At 36.5% G+C, this 23,502-nt stretch overlaps 1 pseudogene; it reads left to right on the top strand.

The window, feature by feature from the left end:
• Positions 1-7,787: 7,787 nt before the first annotated feature.
• LOC125809548 (delta(8)-fatty-acid desaturase-like) lies at positions 7,788-8,632 on the top strand (annotated as a pseudogene).
• Positions 8,633-23,502: the final 14,870 nt, after the last annotated feature.

A 23,502-nucleotide genomic window follows, 5' to 3' on the forward strand; every position in this document is an offset into this window, starting at 1 on the left:
TGTTCCACACTTTAGACTACAATTCTAACTAGTATTTATAGTTTTCACAGATTGTGCTGCGGAGGATTATTCGGTGACATTAGTCGAGATTGCCGATGAACTCAACGATCTGCATTTTGGTCATCTCATCCCCTTCAGTGTGTTGCCTTTAGCATCCTTGCATTTTGGATTATTGGGCGGTATAGTGTTGCTTCGCAGAACTAATCGGTGACTTGCCGACTGCTCCTTTCCTCGCCTTTTGATTCATATCCTTTAAGGTTTCGCATACTAGAACAAAGGGCGGTTCATGTAGTTTCGGTGAATCACCAAGTTGAACTCGGCGATCCATAGGATTCCATTTCTTGTTCTTTTTAGCCCTATTTGCTCCGTTTTACGCCTAAGTGTCCATTTTCCCACTAAAACATTAAATACCTGAAACTTCAGCATTTTAATCAGATATTGAGATAAAACAAACATTCAAGGACACTATTTTTATTAAAATAAGGCCCTAAATGAGTCCAATTTGTGGATACATCAAACCCTAATCTAAATTAATGAATGTGATCATTGTCGGTTTATGCCATTAAAGGCAAAGTTGAATGTTCAAAAGTGATCTTCCTAAATCAATGTCTTGAATACTAATTGATCATAGTTAGGATCATCTAATACTGAATTGAACTAGACTTGATTGAATAGGAAGGATCTTGACTTGTGAAGTTAGAATTGAACTTTTATGATCAAGTATGACTAGAATCACCTTCTAATGAACATTGTGATTGAATACCTTGTAATTTAGACATGGATCATGATAGAATGAAGTTAAGCTTAAAAGTAGAGCTTTTAGCCATCATTGTTAGGGATTTGGGGGTGAGTTCAATATGATGTGATCTTGTGGTGCATTCTCTTTCTATTATACACTTAGACATGAATATGCTAGGAGATTCAAGTTCTCTCACATAGAAGGATTCTAGGTTGAATTAATAACCTAAAATGAATTAAACCATGTTAGATTAGAATAGCTTGAAGTTGTGATATATGATCCCTTCTAGTGTAGCTTGACTTGGTAAGATAAGACCAAGATAGGATAGCTAGGGATGGAGGATTTACACTCTCCTAAGGATAGCTTGGCTTAGCATTGTAGGATGCATGTAAAGGGTAGCATGAGTTAGTCATGGTAGCCTAGGATTGAGGATTTATACTCTCATATGGGTAGCTTGAAGTAGCATTGTTAGGATGCATTCATGGTATCTTGACTTGGTTTGGCCAAGACCATTTCATGGTAGCTTTAGGATCGAGGACTTATACTCTCCTAAGGGTAGCTTAGGATTGAGGATCCATACTCTCCTAAGGGTATCTTGACCTTGCATTGTAAGATGCATTTCATAAATAGCTTGAGTAAGATTAGTCATGGTAGCTTGGGATTGAGGACTCATACTCTCCTAAGGATAGCTTAGGGTTGAGAAACATACTCCCCTATGGATAGCTTGCATTTGTATTTTAGTACACTTGTAAGGGTAGCATAACTTAGTTGGTTTAGGACTATTTCATGTTATCTAGGATAGGACACTTGTACTTTTCGTAGAGTAGCTTGGACTTGCATGTTAGTGTGTATTCCAAGGTAGTTATCTTAGCTTAACCTAGGTTATGTTAGTAAGATGATAGCATGGTCTAGCCTATTAGGGGGTTATTCCTTGGTAGCCTTGAATTGAGAAATAGATTTCATTCATGGGTTATGACTTGCCTAGTACTAAATAGAGAAGTACCTTATATGAAAAGAGACAAATAGAATAGAGGGCCTAGACCCAACTAGTGAACATTCATGGTAGTCTAAAGAAGTACATAGTGTGTGCAGTAGTATGGGATGTTATCCATAAATGGCACAAGTATAACTTGAGGCTAGTTGTGAAGGGTTCCCTTTTGTAGCAGGTCTTAGCTTGGGTTGTTGCCATAGTTTCCCTCCAAGGTATGATTGACTAAGGTGGTAGTTCCCTTGTCTATATGAAGTAAGCTTATAGTAAGGCCAAAAGGAGGGTGAATATGACTAAGATGATTTCAAGGATATGTTTAGTGTGAAGGGTAGGATGGTATGCCTTTCATGCATTGCACGAGTGTGTCTTTAGGTTCCATAGAAGTATAGTGTCCTTATGGTAGGAAAACTTATGAGTTATCCATGTATGTACAGTATGATTAAGATGACTAAAGAGGGTTACTTGGCTAGGGTGGTATTATGGGATGCTATTCTTGCTTTGCACTTGCATACTTTTGAGGTTACTTGAGAATGGTGTGATTATGGTAATGATGACTAAGAGTCAATTATGCTTACATGATTATGACTTATCTCCTATGCTCATTAACTATGTTTTATGTTTATATGGTGCTTATGTTGGAGACCATGATGTGACTATGATGATTATGCTATGAATATGTTATTATCTCTTATGCTTATGTCTTATGTTGACTAGCCATTTGAGATGCTCTTATGATGTTGTGCTAGATTTCATACTTGGTACATTTTGTACTAACGCATATTGCCTACGTTCTAACCAAATGTAGGGTCTTGGAGATTTGAGTTGCTTTGGAGGCTAGGTTTCAAGGATCTAGAAGAGTTGAAGATCTTGGTGAGTCCTCATAGCTTCGAGGACAACATCCACTTTACCTTTATGTCATTTCATTATGATTATTGACTCTGTATGGGCTGCACCCTAAAGACTTTTATTCATGAGTTTAAATAGATGGTTTAAGAAAAAACGTTTTAGTAAGACTTCCGCTTGTTGATTTTATTAAATATCAATTCGATTATAAAAGTTTTAATTTTTTCCTTATTTCCAATTCTATTACCTATGTTCTGATGCAAAGGGCTTGTATTATACCCATTCGAGGTCGTGTACGCTGTGTTAGTCTAGGGGGTACCCCTGGGTAGTGACAGTCACCGACTTCTTCGGCGATTCACTGAATGGACCTGATGCTCGCCAATCTACACTTTTTGAACACTTTCCACCTATACAATCAACAAACCATTATTTTATCAAAACAAAATAAAGCAATAAGGGGTCTTGGGTTGCCTCCCAACCAGCACCATAGTTAACGTCGTGGTACGACGCAAGTCCACCTTCAAACCTCATTTTTGGGGTTAGCCATAGTATCAATAGGCAAACCCCCCTGCTGTCTCGGGTTGAGATGAGACAATATATAACCCATTTGGGTCTCCAACTGCTTCATCGACAGTGAATAGGAGGTGACCGTCTGGCTAAGTGTTAACACATCTTCTTTAATTTCCTTTAAAATCTTGTCTGACCCTTCAACTTTATTGACGATACGAGAGACCATATCCTCGGACTGACCACCTTCTGAATCTTTTGGCTTTTGGCGCTCGTGGGGAGGCACGTACCTATCCTTGTCCCCATCCTTCCAATTTGGATTACGGTCCCTCCATTCACGATCTCGATCTTTCCAACCTTCATCCCAGGCCCAACCTTCGTTACCACCATGCCTAGGGTAGTTTGAACGATAGCCACCGCCTTGGTTGGCTAGGAAATTTACCTCTTCATTATACAAGGCTTCAAACTTGGACTCATCCGGATTAGCACACCGGACAGCCACGACATTGACACTTCGAGCAGCAGATCTCATGACATTTTTAGACAAAATGTCAAGTTGTGTCATGATCTTGGCTGTGTTTTGGTCCCTCTCTTGGTCCTTCTCCATTTGTTCCTTAGTTAACTTGAACATGAGAGGGGACACCTAGTCTTCACGGGTATACCACGCCCTGTTTATGGTGGTCATGCCATCCAAGAGCTGAGCAGCTATCACATAAGGTTACTGCATCAAACCTCCCGGAGAGAGTTGTTCAGCAACACCCTTATTTACCAAATCCAAACTCTAGTAAAAATACTACAACAATATGTTATTAGGCAAACCATTGTTTGGGAATTGAAGCACCAACTTTTTGAATCATAGCCTAGTTTCATGGATAGGCTCACCTTCTAGACGCTTGAAGCTTTGAATGCTATCCCGAAAAGTCAGCATCGTCGAGGGAGGGAAAAATCACACTTTAAATTGGGTGACCAACTCCTCCCACTAAGTGATTGATTCACGTGGCAATTCAGGCGGCCACTTGCACGCCTCACCAATCAACGAGAACGGGAACAACCTCAACCAGACTGATTCTTGGGAGATATTCTTGAAGGAGAATGGTCTGCATACATCCATGAAGTTTCTAATGTGCTCATATGGATCCCCATGAACCAAACTACTGAAAATCTATGTTACTTGCAAGAGTTGCATGTGGAACACCGCATTCCCTTCGGCTATAGGCAAGCGAATGGCACCAATACCTCCCATGACATGGGTGTCATTAGCATGAGGCTTTTTGACATCGTTGAGGTTTCTGATGTCGTCTTGATGGCCTACTTAACTGCCATTGTTTCCATTTACGCTCTTACATCCTGTTTTCTACACAATCAAGCAAAACAAAACTTAAAATTAAGTAAGTAGAACTATCACTAGTAAGACTAAAATTCAACTTAACTAAAAAATTTCAACTAACATCACTTCCCAGCAGCAGTGCCATTTTGATTTCACGTATTAGGACACTACTTCCAGTTCAAGTGCCAACGATCATGAGAAGTAATATAACCTAACAAAATGGGTTGGGGTTGAGTCCTAAGGGAGCAGTTAGTAGTCGAGAATCAAGTAGAAAAGTAAAATTATGTTCTAATCAATCATGGCTATAAATATTTATGAATAAAAGGATACTAAATTAAAAAGTGACATGAATGTCAATTATCAATGGGGGGTTTTGTATTCAACTAATAAACAAAAATAGTAAAAATGTAAAGATGAGAAATCACGAAACGGGATTCTTGGGATGTGATAGAATTATGAGCTTAAACACTCAACCGAGTAAATGATATTGATAGTAACTCGCTACAAATTTGTAACTAGGCTAGACTTTAGTGGGGGTAAATTTTCTCTCGAACAATTTACCCCCAATCGAATTGGTTTCTCTCGAAAACCGATAAGCGGAAATGAAGCACAACCTTCGCCTTAGTCCATTCACTCACTTGAGCTGAATTTGTGGGAGAGAATTTAGGATTCACTCTCTTGAGCTAAACCCATGACAACCCAATAACAACAGACTATCGATTCAGTATTTTTGGTTTTAAAACGTCTCTCTCAAGCAAGTCAAAAACATGAAGATAAAATTGTATTTGGAACTACAATCCCATTTAATTCAAACAAAACTACTGAACAAAACCTCCTCTAAACAGTGAATAAAAAATCAATAAGCAATACCCATCAGTAAACTCAACCCATATTCACAAAATCACACCCTAAGAATTGGTATTTTAGCTATACATAATAAATAGATAGAAATCGATAGCAAAAAGTATTTCCATCAAATGGTTATGATAAATATTGTCTTACACATGTCAAGGATGAAGAATCTTCAATACCCACTTCTAATTGCTTAAAAAATAGAAATCTTCAACTCTTCAAAACGAAGAAAAATAGTCTCCAAAAACTAAGTGCTAAAAGCTGAAAGTTCTAACACAGAGTTCTAAAATGTAAAACTTGTTACTACACTAAATATTCAAAAAATTATTTATAGTTGTCAAAAATTGTGCTGCGAAGGATCACTCGGTGCAGTTAGTCGGGATCGTCGATACACTCGGCGATCTGCCCTTTGTTCTAGTTCATCGCCTTTCTGCATTGTCCTTCAGCAACATCAAGTTTTGTAACATTGGGCGATATGGAACTACCTCGCGAAAACGTTCGGCAACTAGCCAGCTGCTCCTTTCTATCGTCTATTTGATTTTGTCCTTAAGGGCTTGGCACACTGGAACATTAGGCAAGACCAAGGCCCTTTGGCGACTCGCCCAATGTCTTTGGCGATTCTCTGGCCTTCTTTTCTTCGTTCTTTCAGCTGGCTTGTTTCTTTTTCCTCTGTAGTCTCCATGCTTTGTCTCTATTTGCAAATACCTAAAACTCAAGGATTTTTATCAATTATTGAGACAAAATATGTATTTGAGGACACTAAATCTATCAAAATAAACCCCTAAAGAGTCCAAATCGTGGACTCATCAAGCCTATAGCCATTTTGGATGGGCAGGTAAAAAATATTAGGAACAAAATTATTGTTTAATTGAAAGTGCAATGGAAGCACAATTTAGTTGGTGAGGTGACTTGGTAGACAAAGTCTGATATGCATGCTAGATATCCATAAATTTTTTAGGCTCCAAGTACTTTCTTTTGCTTTATAATCAACGATGAACATGGTTTTTAGTTGTGATAATGTAATAACCTGGTTGGTTATTTTTTGAAATATTTGTAAAATTATAATTTTATCCCTCCCAATATCAGCCCCGAGTCTTTTCTGATTGAGTTTTGAAAGTTGATTTCCAACTTTGAGTGTAAGTTATAAATATTGTAAGTTCTTGGGTTTGTAAAGAGTAAAGTGATTTAAAGTAACATTAAGTATATTTTGTAGTTTTGAGTGTCAAAATGAAATTTTGATAATTCCATCAGTCTAGAAATATGAAAATTGGTCTGACCAAGTTGTGGGTTTCATATTCAGAGTCTATTTTAGGATTGATGGTTGAAAATTTGTGAACTTTTAACCTTTGGATTGACTCTGGTCAACATTTGGGGTTTGGATTTTTTGATCAGAATTGTGAGAGTTCCATTGGATTCGAGGGATGATTTTAGGCCTAAGTGTGGTCTTGGTTAAATTTTCAGAGGTTTCGAGCTTGATTTAACCTTTTTCAGGCGTTATGTTCTTTTTCTTGAGACTCTCATGAGTTTTAGGTCAAGGATACCTGATATTAATATTTCGATGGTTCCATTCAGTTTGCAATGCCAAATTTAATTGGATTGCATATGTGATTTGTATGTACGAGGTTCTGAGTGATCCCAAGGGTCGTTTTGGTGATTTTAAGTTGGTAGAATTTTGCTATTTTCTTCTATGCCGCTCTTTCACTAAGGGTCATCGCTTCCACAATCATTGTGATAGAGAGAGTTGGCTCGCATCCGTGAAGGGGCTAGTAGTCTGACCAACACATTCGCGATGACATGTTTGTGATTGCGACCTTCACGTTAGTGAGGACTGGTTTGCAAAAGCGACGGCCAAATATTTTGGGGTTCACTTTTGCGAATCGGAGGTTCCTTTTGCGATATCACAGACCCTTTTTGGCCTGTCATTTCAGGGATTTACTCCCATTTTGAATTTTGGAGAACCATTAGAGGCGATTTTGAAGTGATTTCTTGTGCTAAATCATTAGGGTAAGCCTTTGTGACCCAAAAACCTCAATTCCATTTTATCATTTAGACATTTTAAGATAAAAACTTGGTCTTTTGATTGACAAATGATAAGGTTTTAGAAGAACTTGAGTTCTAAAATAATATGGTGATTGTGAACTGATTTTAATTCCCTTTTCAAAATAGTTTTCACCAATGTCTTCCAAATTCATTGGATTACATTTTGAAGTAAAGATATTTGATTCAAACCTGAATTTGGAATTGGGGCTTTGAGTTGTTTTGACCCATTTTTTTAAAGGGAAAAGGGTCAAAAATACCTTTCAACTTTTTTTTATTTGTTGACTATACCTCTACCATTAAAATAAAGTTATTCATATCCTCATCATCACCAATTTCACCATTTATATCCCTCAATTTGACGAAAATCCCCAAATTAACTCAAATTAAATTGAATTTTAAAAAAAGATCCATTCCTTATTTTAAACTTAATGCCCCATAGTATAACCCATATAACTCATTCCTCTTTAACCCATTATTTCAAAATTTTCCATATGACTCATTCCCCTTTACCCATTAACTTTTACAAATTTTTTGTTTATTTCCCTTACCCATTTCATGTGACTGATTGGATTATAGAACACCGTTGTGGGGATATCCCTTTACTTAATCATAATGGGCAAGAGGCAACTGATGCATTCATTTCTTTTCATCCAGTTACTGCTTGGAAATATCTTGATAACCTCTTTACTGGTTATTATTTAGAAGATTCTTAGGTTTCTGAGATATCAAGGGATTATAGAAAGCTTTGTGTTGACTCTGCTCAAGCTGGATTGTTTAAGGAAAAGGGTCATCGGGTTATGTATTTATTTTGTTTTATTGGGTTTTTTGCTTTTCTTGACATTCTATGTTGTAGTTTTTAGTGATAATTTATTGATTCATATGCTTTTTGGAGAATTATTGGGGTTAACATGGATGCAGATTTCTTACTTGGGTCATGATTCTGGTATTTGCTTGATTATGACAAAAAAGGGGTACAATAAAATGATACACATTATGTCAGAGATGACTTTCTAGGATTCACATTACTTGGTGGAAATGGACTCATAATGCTCATCATGTGGCTTGTAATAGCTTGGATTATGATCCTGATCTTCAACACTTGCCAGTTTTTGCAATATCTTCAAGTCTGTTTAAGTCATTGAATTCTACCTTCTATGGAAGAGAGTTAACATTCGATTCTTTGGAAAAATTCTTTGTCAGTTATCAACATTTTATGTTTTCTCTAATATTTTGTGTTTCCAGGGTGAATTTGTTTGTACAGTTGTTGTTGTTGTTCTATAGAAGGAAAGTGCCTGATAGACTTTTGAACATATTGGGAAATGAAGAACAAACGTGAAGAAGTAAATGGGTAAAGGGGAATGGGTTATATGGAAAATTTGAAAGAATGTGTAAAAGGGTAATGGGTTATATGGGTTATACTATGCGACATTGGGTTAAAAATGGGAAATGTGTCTTTTTTTAAAATTTGGGTTAATTTGAGTCAATTTAGGGATTTCCGTCAATAGAGGGTATAAATGGTGAAATTAATGACGGCGAGGGTATAAATAACTTTGTTTTAGCAATAGGGGTATTATTAACTAATGAAACAAAATTGAGGGGTATTTTTTACCCTTTTCCCTTTTAAAATGTATTATGTAGTTGTTGTTATTCCTAGAATGTTATTGCAATTACTTGATTGAACTAGATTGTGTGGCATTGTACATTGTTCAGAAAGGGAAGACTTGAGCCTTGGATTGACTTTTGATTTAATTGAGGCAAGTGATCTTCTAAGCCCTATAAAACTTGTAGAATCTTGTATTTCCATTCATTGTGTATTGATTGATAAAAAGCCTTGATTGCATTGTTGTGGACTTGAATTACTTGATTTGATGTCTCTTTCTTGTGGTGTAAAATTACTCATTTGAATCGATTGTTGTGCATCGTGATGAGACATGTGATGATTATACTGAAGGAAAATGGTTTTGACAGGTAATATTATATAAAACGAAGGAAAATGATTCCGTCTAGTGATGTTGTACCGAAGGAAAATGGTTATGGAAAGTGATATTGTGCCAAAGGAAAATGATTTACTTGATACTTGTTGGTTGTTGAACTATGACTGTTAAACTGCAATTGCTAAGCCTTGTGAGTTATGTATTTTAAACCTGTTCGATTTGACTAATTTATGTGCAGGTTGTGGTTTGATAAAGTTCAGTTGGATGAAAGGAGTAGTTATATTCTAGCTTAATTTTTCTTCTTTAGTAGGTTACTTGATGAGTACCGTCATGTTTGGTACTCACTCCTTGCTTCTACACTTGTGTAGGTTCCTGGTACAGATCCATGTGATTCCTTTTCTTCTATTTTTGAGGTTTTTGAAAGAAATATAAAGGCAGCTGCTTGTCATCCCAACAAACCCTCTTGTTCCTTATTTTGTGCTTTGTTCTATTCTAGAGACAAATACATTAAGACTTGTACTTATCTTTCAATTTTGTATAGTGGCATGTACACATCACAGTATGGTTTTGGGGTTGTACCACCCTAGACATCGGTCAGTTTTTATGTTTTGGGTCACCTTCAAACGACCATAACTTTCGGCACATAAAGATTTAGATGGCGGATGAGGTATCAAATTGAAGGTATTTGAGTCCTCTTTCTAGCATCGCTGAGTTTACCAAACTCTAAGCTCGGATGAATGAGTTACGCCCATTTGAGTACAACCTCACTAATTTAGGCATTTCAACCATTTTAAGAAGGGGTATTTTGGTCTTTTCCTTACCCCCACTAAGCCTAAGATTTTCTCTCACCAAAATAGTGGTCTAAACTGATTGAGATCAGTTTTCATTCAGTCTTAAATGTCTAGAAAGTTAAGGTAAGGTTCAAGAGGAGAAAAGAGGTGGTTTCAAGAGTTCATCAAGAAATTTGGGGAAACCGCCAAGAACTAGTTCCTTCGAGGTATGTAAGCTTTCATAGTGTGTTGTTTGTTTACCCTCACAGAAATCATGTAAAATTTTGCCCATGAATTCGTTCTAAAAGTTGATTTATTTATTTCCTGAGAAGTTTCTTTACTTTTAGTTAGAAATGGAGGTATTTGAGTTCATGAGACGAGCGTTTTGCCAATGACTGGAGTTACTTGATAGATTTTGTGTGGGTTTCATTGAATATGGTCTGGGTTTATGAAATTTAATTAAATTGGATCATGGAGTTGCATTGGGTATGAATTGATTGGATTTTGGGAGAGAAAGAAAAGATCGGACAAAAAATATGCGCCCAGGTCCACATCGTAGAGGCATTTTGAAATTTTAGTCTTCTGATAGTCACCCCCCTCTCAGCATCGAAGAGAGGATACAGAGTCCTCTGTCTCAAAATATATTTCGTGACCAAAAATTAAGTCGTCCTCTGCGTCATGCGAATGCTTTTCAGTTGGTGTCATCGCTTTCTTCTTAATACTCACTATCTAAGCATTCATTAATCATTGAGAAATCCTATATCCTAATCATAGCTATTAAATTCACATTTCAAATTCCAGTAAAATTAAGTGGAAAGTTTCAAGAAAGTTTTTAAAAGTCATTTTGAGAAGTCTTTTCCAATCATTTATAATTTAATGCAACACTTGGGTAAAAATGAGTATGGAAATCAGAGAGTTAACTTATATGCTTCAAATGAGTATAAAGGGAACTAAGTATTCCCAAGTGTAATAGTTTTACATTTAAAACGAGAGATACACTAATTTCTGAATGAGTTTATGAGGAGTCTTGAGCATCACCTCTCTTAAGAGGATCTTTTGAGTAATTATCTCAAAATGAGGAAGACTTATATTTTAAAAGCATATGAGCATGAGTTATATATATTATTGGGAGTAGTATTGAGCACCGTTATGGGGATGAGTTCAGAAAACAAAATATCCCCATAAACCATGTATGCTGACATGCATATAGGGTCATACTTTTTAGATGATTCCTTATTGCTTTTAAGAATACCTTAGTGGATCCACTTAATTGAGGTGTTCTATACCCCATCAAGGTATAGGAATGTTTGGACAGCGTGAGCGAGACGAGATATCATGACGAAGGTCATTGTGATGGTTGTTGGTTAGAGAATCTCCTAAAGAAGAGTAAAGAGTTTATTTATTGTATTTTTATACATATTGACTTGATATCTATTATTATAAAAAAATTTATACATTGCATTCTTTGACCATTGCTTTTATAATGAGTTGAGTTAAAATGAGTATGTGTTCCCTTTCTATCAGTTCAACTATATCTACATATGTTTCAGTTTTCCCCTTTAATGTTCCAACATTCAATGTATTGATGTCATTCGACCTGCATCTTTTGATCATGCAAATACAGGTGGTCAGGGTCATCAACAGGCGCTCCATTTATCCCACTGCATTCCAGATAGCTTTGGTGAGCCTCTTTGCTTTACGGTGGGCTTCAAATTATGGTTTTTTTCTTGTTAGGTTGTCGGGGTCTTTTCCGGACATCCATTGTATTATTTAGAGGGTTCATTGAAAGTAGTAGTTACAGAGTTTTTTTCCCGTTTCCCTTGTTGATGTTTTAAAGACTTGGAATTGAATAGTTATGTTTATTTCAGTATTTTGGACAATTTGAGTTAAAATACTTTATTAATGAGATCTCGTGAGTTAATAACTAAAATTTGAGTTCCTATGTTGCTGAGTAAGTCTTTTACTAAGTATTGAGACAGGACAAGGGTTTGGTTGGGGACAAGCGATGGTTCTCGAGTGTCGGTCACGTCCTGGGTGCAGGCTCGAGGCGTGACAAACTTCATATCAGAGCACAGAGATCAAAAGTCCTAGGGTGTCTATGAAGCCATGTCTTTTGAGTCATTTTTATATATGTGAAGAACTTCATCTATAATTAGGAGGCTACAACATTTAGGAAACATTTTACTTCTTCTTACCATTTTTCGTGCGATAGGGTTCAACTCTATAAATGTTTCTTATGACTCGTGCTTGCTTGTATATTTTCATATCTTGCCTCCATAGATCATGCCTCCAAAAAGAGTTGTTCAAGGACGTCCTACAAGGAAAAATGTGTTTCCTCAAGATCAAGAGGTACTCAATGCACTAGAAGTGCAACCCCCTGAAGGAGAAGTCTCAAATGTTGAGTTCGAAGATGCTCTAAGGATATTAACTAAAGTTGTGGCCAATCAAGTGGGTCAACAAAGAGCTTTTCGTTAAGATGTGGTTGATACATCCAAGATTTGTCCGATCTTAAGAATGAATCCTCTAGAATTCATAGGGTCAAATGTCACTGAGGATTCAGAGAACTTTGTGGAGTTTGAAGTGAATTGAATTAATGATGCTGAGCGTGTACAGTTAGCTGAATACCAATTAAAGGGTGTTGCTATGATTTGGTAGGATCAGTAGAAGAAGAGCAGGGTTGAAGGAGCACAACTTTTTAGTTGGGTGGTGTTTGAAGGTTCCTTCTTGGGTGCTTATTTCCCCGCGAACTAAGGGAAGCGAAGGTAATATAATTTCTAAATCTTAATCATGAATCCATGACTGTGAATGAGTACATCCTCAAGTTCACTCACTTGTCCCGTTATGCTCTTGATATGGTGGATGATATGAAGAGCAAGATAAGTATATGTATGTGTGGACTATCCCTCTTGTCAAGAAAAGAGGGTAAGGCTTCTATGTTTATAGGGGAAATGAACATAGAAAGGCTTATGATACATGTGCAACAGGTTGAGAATGATAGGCAGAAAGATATGGAAGAGTTCCTTAACAAAAGGGCTAAGACAATAGCTAATGAGTTCGGACAGCAGATGACCGGAATGTGAATTTCTCATCGTACCAACAAAGGCAACTGGGTCTGCACCATCATCTTCTAGTGCACCTACACCAAATAACAGAGATGAGTCTAGGAATTAGAATTCACAGAACATCAGGGCATGACCTACTCAATCTCAGGGTAATGTTGCACAATGAGCCAACTGGACTCCTACATGTGCTAAGTGTGATAGAAACCACCCAAGAGCGTGTCGTGATGGCTCCAATGTCTGCTTCAAGTGTGGTCAGACATGTTACTTCATGAGAGAGTGCCCTAATAAAAGGTATGGAAACGATAATGGGGGCAATAGACCACAATCTTTTTCAGCGGCTCTGGCAGATAGAGTTGCACCTCGAGGAGCTACTTCAGGGATAGGTGGAGAAGAAAACCATCTGTATGCTATCACCAGATGACAAAAGCAGGAGAATTCACCAAATGTTCTCACTGGCATGATCAAAATCTTTACTTTTGTTGTTTTTGCATTACTTGATCCAGGTGCGAATTTATGTTTTGTGAATATGTATATTGCTATTAGGTTTGATATTCTTCCCGAATGACTTCTTGAGCCCTTCAATGTTTCTACATGTGCTAAGTGTGGTAGAAATCACCCAAGAGCGTGTCGTGATGGCTCCAATATCTTCTTCAAGTGTGGTCAGACATGTCACTTCATGAGAGAGTGCCCTAATAATAGGCATAGTAACGGTAATGGGGGCAATAGACAACATTCTTCTTCAACGGCTCTGGCAGATAGAGCTGCACCTAGAGGAGCTACTTCAGGGATATGTGGAGGAGCAAACCATCTGTATGCTATCACCAGACGACAAAAGCAGGAGAATTCCCCAATTATTCTCACTTGTATGATCAAAATCTTTACTTTTGATGTGTGTGCATTACATGATCCAGGTGTGAGTCTTTCGTTTGTGAATATGTATATTGCTATTAGGCTTGATATTCTTCCCAAATGACTTCTTGAGCCCTTCAGTGTTTCTACACCCGTTGGTGAGTCTACTCTGGCTAAGATAGTTATCGTTATTTTGCCACCTCTGCCAATCACAAAGACACCATGGCTGACTTAGTTGAGCTAGACATGGTGGAATTTAATATTATTCTAGGTATGGTCTGGCTTCATGCTTGCTATGCTTCAGTTGATTGTAGAACTCGAGTAGTCAAGTTTTTGTTTCCTAATGCCCATGTTATAGAGTGAAGGAGTAGTTCAACAGTGCCTAAGGGTAGTTTCATTTGGTACTATAAGGCCGGAAAGCTAGTCTCTAGGGGCCATCTATCACTTAGTCCAAGTTAATGACTATAGTGTTGAGACATCACTGATTCAGTCGGTTCCAGTTGTGAGTGAGTTTCCAGAGGTCTTTACAGATGATATTCCTTGAGTCCCACCTCAGAGGGAAACATACTTCGGTATAGAAATTCTTCCTGATACTCAACCTATCTATGTTTTACTATATATATTGGCTCGAGTCGTGTTAAAAGACCAGTTGAAGATCTACTTGATAAATGTTTTTTTTGACCTAGTGTCTCACGCTTAGGCGCATCGGTCTTACTTTTAAGCAAGAAATATGGTTCTCTTAGGGTATGTATTGATTACCGCCAGATGAAAAAGATCACTATAATAATAAATATCCTATTCCCAGGATTGGTGATCTTTTCGACTAACTTCAGGGTGCCACCTGCTTTTCTAAGATAGACCTTAGATCTTGCTATCATCAGTTCAGAGTAAGGGAAAGTCACATCCCTAAGACAACATTCAAGAACCGCTATGGTGATTATGAGTTTCTTGTTATGCCCTTTTGTTTGACTAATGCTCCTACAACTTTCATGGACCTTATGAACAAAGTGTGTGAGCCATATCTTGATATGTTTGTTATCGTGTTTATTGATGACATTATGATCTATTCGAGGAGTGAGGAGGATCATGCTATCCTTCTCACGGTAGTCCTCCAAACTCTCAAAGATAAGGAGTGGTATGACAAATTTTCTAAGTGTGAGTTTTGTCTTCAGGCTATGGTGTTCTTAGGCCACATTGTTTATGGTGAAGATATTCAAGTTGACAGTCAGAAGATATAAATAGTGTAGAACTGGCCCAGACCCACATCTCTAACTGATATAAAGAGTTTCTTAGAATTGGCTTGTTATTATAGATGGTTTGTCGAGGGGTTTCAATCCCTATTGAAAAAGTTGACTAAACAGAAAATAAAGTTTCAATGGTCTAAAGCTTGTGAGAAAAGCTTTCAGGAATTCAAAACCCAGTTAGCTACTGCACCCGGTGTTGACCCTACCAGAGGCTACAAAAGGCTTTGTTGTATATTGTAATGCATCCCAGAGTTGGGCTTGGTTGTGTTTTGATGCAGAATGGTATGGTCAGAGCCTATTCCTCCATACAACTTAAGGTTCACGAGAAGAATTACACAACTTATGATCTTGAGTTTGTTGTTGTAGAATTTTTTTTGAAAATATGGCGTCACTATATCTATGTTGTTCATGTGGTTGTTTTCACCAATCATAACAGTCTTCAGTATGTTTTCAGCCCGAATGAGCTTAATATCAGACAAAGGAGGTGGTTAGAGTTACTCAAGGACAACAACATTAGTATCCTTGTAACACCCCGGATCCCAAAGAGGGTAAATAACACTTTTGAAAAGTTGTAGGTGCCAACAAACGAGGGCCACCCATGGCCCGTGGATGTGACCATGAACCATAAGCATAGTCCATGGATAGAACAGCCTTAGTAAGTCACGAAGGTCAGAACCACGGCCTGACCAATGGACCGTTGGTCATATCATGGTTCGTGGTTGGGGACCTGTAGTTCGATGGCCAAAATTCACTTTCTGACCTCAGTTGATAATCATGCAGAACGGATCATCGAGCAGTCCACGGTGTGTCGACTAGGGTCTGTGGGTCATGAACTGCTCAGTTGTGTCTTTTCCTAGTTATTTTTATCTTTATACTACATTGTTTTACCCTTCACTAAGACCCCTATATAAGTATTTTAACCCCCAAATTTGCCAATAGAAATCAATCTCTCAAACTCACCAAAAGAAATTGGGTTCTTTCTCTCTAAAATATTTCTCTCTCTAGAACTTGAAGAAGAAGAAGAAAGGGTTCAAGCTAGGGTCAAGGTCAAGTCACGATTCCTCGAGTAATTGTGGTCATTTGATAGTAATGTATGATAGTTTTCATCCATGGATTCCTTCCATTCATGGAGTTCCCAAATTTCTCTATTTTCAAAGTTAGAAATCCCTAAATTGAGGTAGGGTTTTCTTTAATTGTCATGGGTTCTCTTGATTATTGATTTGAATGATTGGATTATGATCTCTTATGCATGAATTGATGAAATACAATGATTTTATGATAATTTCCCCTATACCCATGCAACTCCCATATTTTCAAGTTATGATCATGTGATGTGGGATTTTGATTATTAAAGGAGATGTTTTATGAAATTAAGCATGTATTGCTAGAATTAGAAGAATTTATTATGAAATACATATCCAACCAATGTTTTCTAAATGTTGATGATTGAAAGTTGGATTTGAACCTTGAAAGGTAAATTATGGAATTATGTTTGTTCTTATGAAATCTATGCATTGTTTTAAGGATGCTTTGACAGTTAAGTATCAATGATGATTTTGTTGTTGTGTTGTTGAAAGGATTTCTCATGAAACACATAAAAGTATGATGTGAAAGGTTATATCAAATAATAAAGGGTTCTAAGGTTAAAGGTCTCCTTACCTAATTGAATCAAAGATTTATAACTATCCTAGTGAAACTTAGCTTGGTGGTTATTGCATAAAACCTTTCCATGGATTATGACTTAGCTTTGATAGGCAAGATGATGTGCCTTTCAATGGATAATAAGAACAAGTAAGAAATGACTATTCTATGGGATTTATGCTTAGCACCGAGAGGATATTGAGATGGAAGCTCTCCTGTTAGAAGAGGTTGCGTTTCTAGAAGCCATCTCCTAATCCCTTACCTATGTGCCCCCAGAGGATGATTGTCTAGATAGACATTAGCTAGTGGATCCACCTAAGCTATAAGTTCATGGTCCTTGCCTTGTCAAGTAGGACAACCCTTTTCGGTGTGGGAAACACCAGGGGATCATCTTATAGCTCACATGGTCTCCATGTCGGTTAAGGCTAATTCACACATTAATAATTAAATAAGGTTACGTAAAGAAGTATCTCATATGTGTTCAATGTTTTCAAATGATGTCAGCTTGCATTAACCATGATTTATGACCTATGTTTTCTAACCCTTTTATATCATGTTTTAGCTTGGTCAATTGCATTTCATGAAATGTCCTCTTTTAGCGTACTTTAAATGTTTAATGCATAGCTATCATACTTGGTACATTGTTTTGTACTAATGCATACTCCTGCCTATATTACCCCAAAGTAGGGTCCGACAGTCAGGTTTCTCCGTTTCATGACTAGTAGTTGATTTGGAAATTCCCGAGCTTTGGTGAGTCCTCCTGCTTTGAGGAAGAATTCCATTTTTTTCAGTTTTCTTTCTTATTTTCAATTTTGGATATGATATATGGGTATTGTATTATATGGCTATTGAGACAAGTGTTTTAGACTTCCTCTTTTCTTTTATAAAACAATTGGACTTGAAATGTTGTTTTACCTCTATTTTTCTATTTCCTATGTTATGAATGTTAAGTGTCGTGTATAGGGTCCCTCAGGGTCCTATAAGCCATGTTACATCTAGGGTGTACCACTGGTCATGCCAATCCTCTATCACCCAAATGAGGCTAATGTTGTTGATGATGCTTTGAGCTGGTTTTCTATGGGAAGTACCGCCCATGTTGAAGAGGGCAAGAAGAAATTGGCCAAAGATGGGCATAGACTTGTAAGATTGGGAGTCAGGCTGCTAGATTACAAAGAAGTTCGAGTGGTGGTGATGAATGGAGCTGAATCATTACTAGTGTCTGAGGTGAAGGAGAAACGAGACCATGACCTTGTTTTACTTCAACTAAAAGGAAATGCTCATAAGCAAAAATTAATGGCTTTTGAACAAGGAGGAGATAATGTATTGAGATATCAAGGTAGGTTGTTTGTACCAATGGTGGATAAACTCCAAGAGAGGATAATGAAATAAGCTCATAGTTCCAAATATTCAATTTATCCAGATTTTACAAAGATATACCGTGACTTGAGAGTAGTCTACTGGTGTAGTGGTATGAAGAGGTGTATCACACAGTTCGTTTCCAAGTGCCCAACTTTCCAACAAGTCAAGGTAGAGCACCAAAGGGCCCGGGTGTGTGGCTCAGAATATAGATATCCCGAAATTGAAGTGGGAGATGATTAATATAGATTCCTTTACTGGTTTGTCGCGATCTCGCAAGAATTATGATTTGACTTGGGTGATTGTAGATTGGATGACTAAATCATCCCATTTCTTGCCGGTAAAGACTCTTAATCTAGTGTCAGGTTCTATATTCAAGAGATCGATCAACTTCATGGTGTTAAGATAGAGGTGCACAATTCACCGCTCAGTTTTGGAAGTCTTTTCACAAAGATTTGGGTTGGAAGGTAGATTTGAGTACTGCTTTTCATCCTCAGACTGATGGTCAAGAGGAGAGAACGATTCAGACTTTAAAAAATATGTTGAGGGCATGTGTGATCTATTTCAAAGGTAATTGGAATGATCACTTACCTCTCATAGAATTTGCTTACAATTATATCTATCAATTTAGTTAACAAATGGCTCCTTATGAGGCTCTTTGAGGGAGAAGATGTAGACCTCCTATTGGTTGGTTCGAGGTTGGTGAAGCTGAGTGGATAGGACAATATTTGGTTCATCAATCCATAGAGAAGGTGGACATTATTCAGGAAATGTTAAAGGCATCACAAAGTTATGAGAAATCCTATACAGATGTTAGGAGAAAGGACTTAGAGTTTGAGGTTGATCATTGGGTTTATTTGAAGGTTTCACCCATGAAGGGTAATATGATATTTGGCAAAAAGGGAAAGCTCAGTCCTCGGTATATTGGTATTTACAGGATATCAAAAAAGAATAGAAAATGTAGCTTATAAGTTGGAGCTACCATCATAGTTAGCTGCAGTCCATCCATTATTCCATATTTCAATGTTAGAAGAAGTATATGGGTGATCCTTCACTTATTAAACCTACTGAGAATATCGGTATTAAGGAAAACCTATGTTATGAGGATGTACCCGTTCAGATTCTTGATCATCACGTTCACAAGTTGAGGACCAAGGAGGTTGCACTAGTCAAGGTCTTATGGAGAAATCAATTTGTTGAGGAAGATACTTGAGAGACTAAGGAGGATATGAAGAAGAGAAACCCACATCTCTTTGCTTCTCGAGAAAATCCAAACTAAGGTAATAACTATTTGTCAAGTATTATTCAAGTTGCCACATTAAGTGTATATTTGATTACTCACTGTGTGCCGAAATTGGGATAATTGGATGTTTTCCAACCCTGTTCTGCATAGTATGATCTCATTCGAGGACGAATGTTCCCAAGGGGGAGATATTGTAACTCCTTAGACTTCGGTCAGTTTTTAGTTTTGGGCCAACTTTAATCGACCATCAATTTCCACACATAAAGAATTAGGTGGCCCATGAGGTATCAAATCAAAGGTCTATGTAGCATCTTTCCAATGCCGCCGTGTTTTTCTAAATTCCAAGCTAGGATGGAGGAGTTATGCCCATTTGTGTGGAGCCTCTCTAATTAAGGCATTTCATCCATTTTAAAAAGGGGTATTTTGGTCTTTTCCTTACCCCTACTAAGCCTAAGCATTATTCTCACCAATATAGGGGTCTAAACTGATTGACATCAATTTTCATTTATTCTTAAACATCTAGAAAGTTAGGGCAAGATTCAAAAGGAGAAAATTGAAGGTTTCAAGGGTTCATTAAGAAATTTAGGGAAATCGCCAAGAACTTAGTTCTTTCGAGGTATGTAAGCTTCCATAGTATTGGGTTTGTTCATCCTCACACCAATTGTGCAAAATTTTACCCATGAATTTGTTCTTGAAGTTGATTTATTGAGTTCTTAAAAAGTTTCTTGAGTTTTTGTTGACAATGGAGGTCTTTCAGTTCTAAAGGTGAGGGTTTTGCAAATATGTTGTGTCACTAGATAGATTTTGTGTGGGTTTCACTGAAATTGTTCTGGGTTTATGAAATTTCTTGAAATTGGACCATGGAATTGCATTGGGTATGAATTCAATAGAGTTTTAAACCTCTGCATCGTGGAGAGGTTTAAAAATTTCATTCTTCAGATACTCACCCCATATCCGCATCGCACAGAGGATACAAAGTCCTCTGTCCCGAAATTATATTAAAGTCGCAACCAAAAATTAAATCCTCCTCTACGTCACATGAATCCTTTTTTGTTCGAGTCATCGCTCTCTTCTTATTACTAACTATCTAAGCTTTGATTAATCATTGACAGATCATATATCCTAATCATATCTCTTCAATTCACATTACAAATCAAAGTATAATAAAGAGGAAACTTTCAAGAAAGTTCTTTTGAGTCATTTCGAGAAGTCCTTTGCAATCATATATAATTTTATTTGAGACTTAGGTAAATGAGTATGAAAATGAGGAGAGTTAAATTATATGTTTTAAATGAGTATAAAGGGAACTAAGTATTCCCAAGTGTAATACTTTTACATTTAAAATGAGAGAAACACTGATTTCTTAATGAGTTTAGGAGGAGTCTTGAGCATCACCTCTTTTAAGAGGATCTTTTGAGTAATTATCTCAAATTGATGGAAAGTTATGTTTTTAAAACATATGAGAATGAGTTATATCTATTATTGGGAGTAGTTTTGAGCACCGATATGGTGATGAGGTCATATAACTCAAAATCTTCATAAACCATGTCTGCCAACATGGGTAAAGGGTCATACTTTTTAGATGATTCCTTATTTATTTTAAGAATATCTTAGTTTATCCACTTAGTTGAGGTGTTCAATACCCCCAACAAGGTATAGAACATTTTTGGACGTGTGGGCAAGACTCTGTATTATCAGGTAGCTCATAGTGATAGTTGTCGATTAGAGAATCTCCCAAATAAGAGTTGAGAGTTTTTTTATAGTATTTTTATACATATTGTGTTGATATCTACTAATTTTAAAAGTTGTATACATTGCATTCTTTTTCCATTGCTTTTATAATGAATGGAGTTGAGTTGAGGTGAGTATGTCTTCCCTTTCAATTAGTTCAACTATATTTACATATGTATCAATTTTCCCTTTTCATGCTCGTACATTCAATATACTTATGTCATTCGATCTACATCTTTTCATGATGCAGATATATGTGTTCAGGGTTATCAACAGGCACTTCGTTGATCCCCTTGCATTCCAGCTAGCTTTGGTGAGCCTCCTTGCTTTCCGAAGGGTTTCACATTATGGATTTTTTCTTGTTAGGTTGTCGTTTGTTTTGTATGACATCCATCGTGTTATTTAGTGGCTTCATAGATAGTAGTAGTTAAGGAGTCAGTTTCTTGTTTCCCTTGTTGATGTTTTAAAGACTTTGAGTTGAATAGTTTTGTTTATTTGAGTATTTCAGACAATTTGAGTTAAACTACTTTTTAGTGAGGTTTGATGAGTTAATACCTACATTTGAGTTCCTATGTTGTTGAGTAAGTCTTCCGCTGAGTATTAACCTAGGCCAAGGGTTCGCTTGGGGAACAATGATGGTTCTTGAGTGCTGGCCACGTCTAGGGTGTAGACTCGGGGTGTGACAGGAGTTATATTAGAATGACTATGTTTTCTACTATTATTTTATTATTGTTTTACTTTCTGCATTTCTTTCATCTTGTTGAATTGGAAACTGACTTGTCTTGGTGGGAATAGACGTGTGTCATCACGTCCATTTTTGGATCATGAAATTTATGGCCTATATTATTGGAACTTGAAATTAAGGATTATCCTGAACCAATAGGTCTTCTTCCTCTTTATGTCCTCACATGATAGATAGGCTGATGGCCTTGAGCCATGTTGAAAATAAAAGACAAACATCAGACCTTAGACTAAAAGTACATAAATATTTTATAAGTTAAAATCTTATTTTCATTGATTAATGATGTACAAAAAGTAACAATTTATATTTTTCAAAATTATATAGTTTATTAAATATAGACTAGAGATCTACGTAAGAGACTAGGTACTTTAACTTTTAAATGTATACATGCAACAAAAATTCGTAAGGAAAGACCAAATTTAGTATATGAAGGAAAATGTTTCTTAGAAAATAAGTAGATTTCTTACTTGTAATTTTGATCTTGTGTAAGGTAGGTATGCAAAAATATTATCCTAAAATTATTCATACATAATCTAGACACAAATACTATGAGGGGTGCGGATGCAGTCTTTGAGGGTAGGGTGAAAATGAGGTGTGTTTGAGTTGGAGGGTGAGAGGAGACAATCAATGTGGAATGCCATATATAGAACTTGTTTTTTTGTACTTATATTGTGGAAGCCAGTTCCTCATCATTTAAGGAATCTAATTTCCCAGAAAAATATTTTTCAATGATTTTGACCAACCTGAACATGAGAAAATCTTAAAATTATTTCCTCCCTACCAAACACACTACAAATATTTTAGAGTTTTTTCACTATGTGTATGTTTGGTATAAAAAATATTGTTAATCTTTCTTTTATTGATCATTGATAGGCAAAAATTCACAATTTAGATTTGACGAAAATAATTAGTTGATTAAAGATAGACCAAAGTCTATGTACGAGTATATTTATTTCCCTCAATTACTAGAACCAAGAAAAATCCAATAGTATAATAATGTTCTTAATATTGTTTCAACCTATATTACTAAGATATGTGCAACATATTAGAAATAATATAAAAAATATTTTTCTTAAATAAGAAAATGGAGCCCAGTAAATGCACAGTGTATTCTTATTGTGTGGACAATTTCTTATTGTGCCTTATCGGAAGGGTCACAATCCTTCGGGAAAAGTCAAAAGTCATAACCCTTCTTAAAAGTTATAACCTTACGGAAAAGTCACAATTTTCCATAAAAGTCATTACTCTTTGTAAAAGTTATAACTATTTACTTTCCATTGATATAACTTTTCATATTCCATTTATATCACTTTTCATTTCCCAAGCATACATTTTTCAACTCAACAGTCACAAATATAATTTCCTTTCCATATCTGAAAAGATTAGAATTGAATCCTTCCCTATATATTGACCCTAAGTCTGTCTTCTTCTCTCATAAGTTTATTTGTGACTAATTTAAGATTTTAGAAAGAAAATAAAAAAGTCCCTTGTGCAACTCCAGAAAATGATACTATAGGGACACTTCCACCACTTTTAATCTGGATCAGTGAGTATTATTTACAATTTTATTTTAATTTTCTTAGAATGTTTCATATGAGTTATACGCCTATGGTCTTGAGTAATTCTCATGAGTC

This window comes from Solanum verrucosum, unplaced genomic scaffold (genome assembly GCF_900185275.1).
Source record: "Solanum verrucosum unplaced genomic scaffold, falcon-dt-bn FXZP01000447.1, whole genome shotgun sequence".
Lineage (NCBI taxonomy): Eukaryota > Viridiplantae > Streptophyta > Magnoliopsida > Solanales > Solanaceae > Solanum > Solanum verrucosum.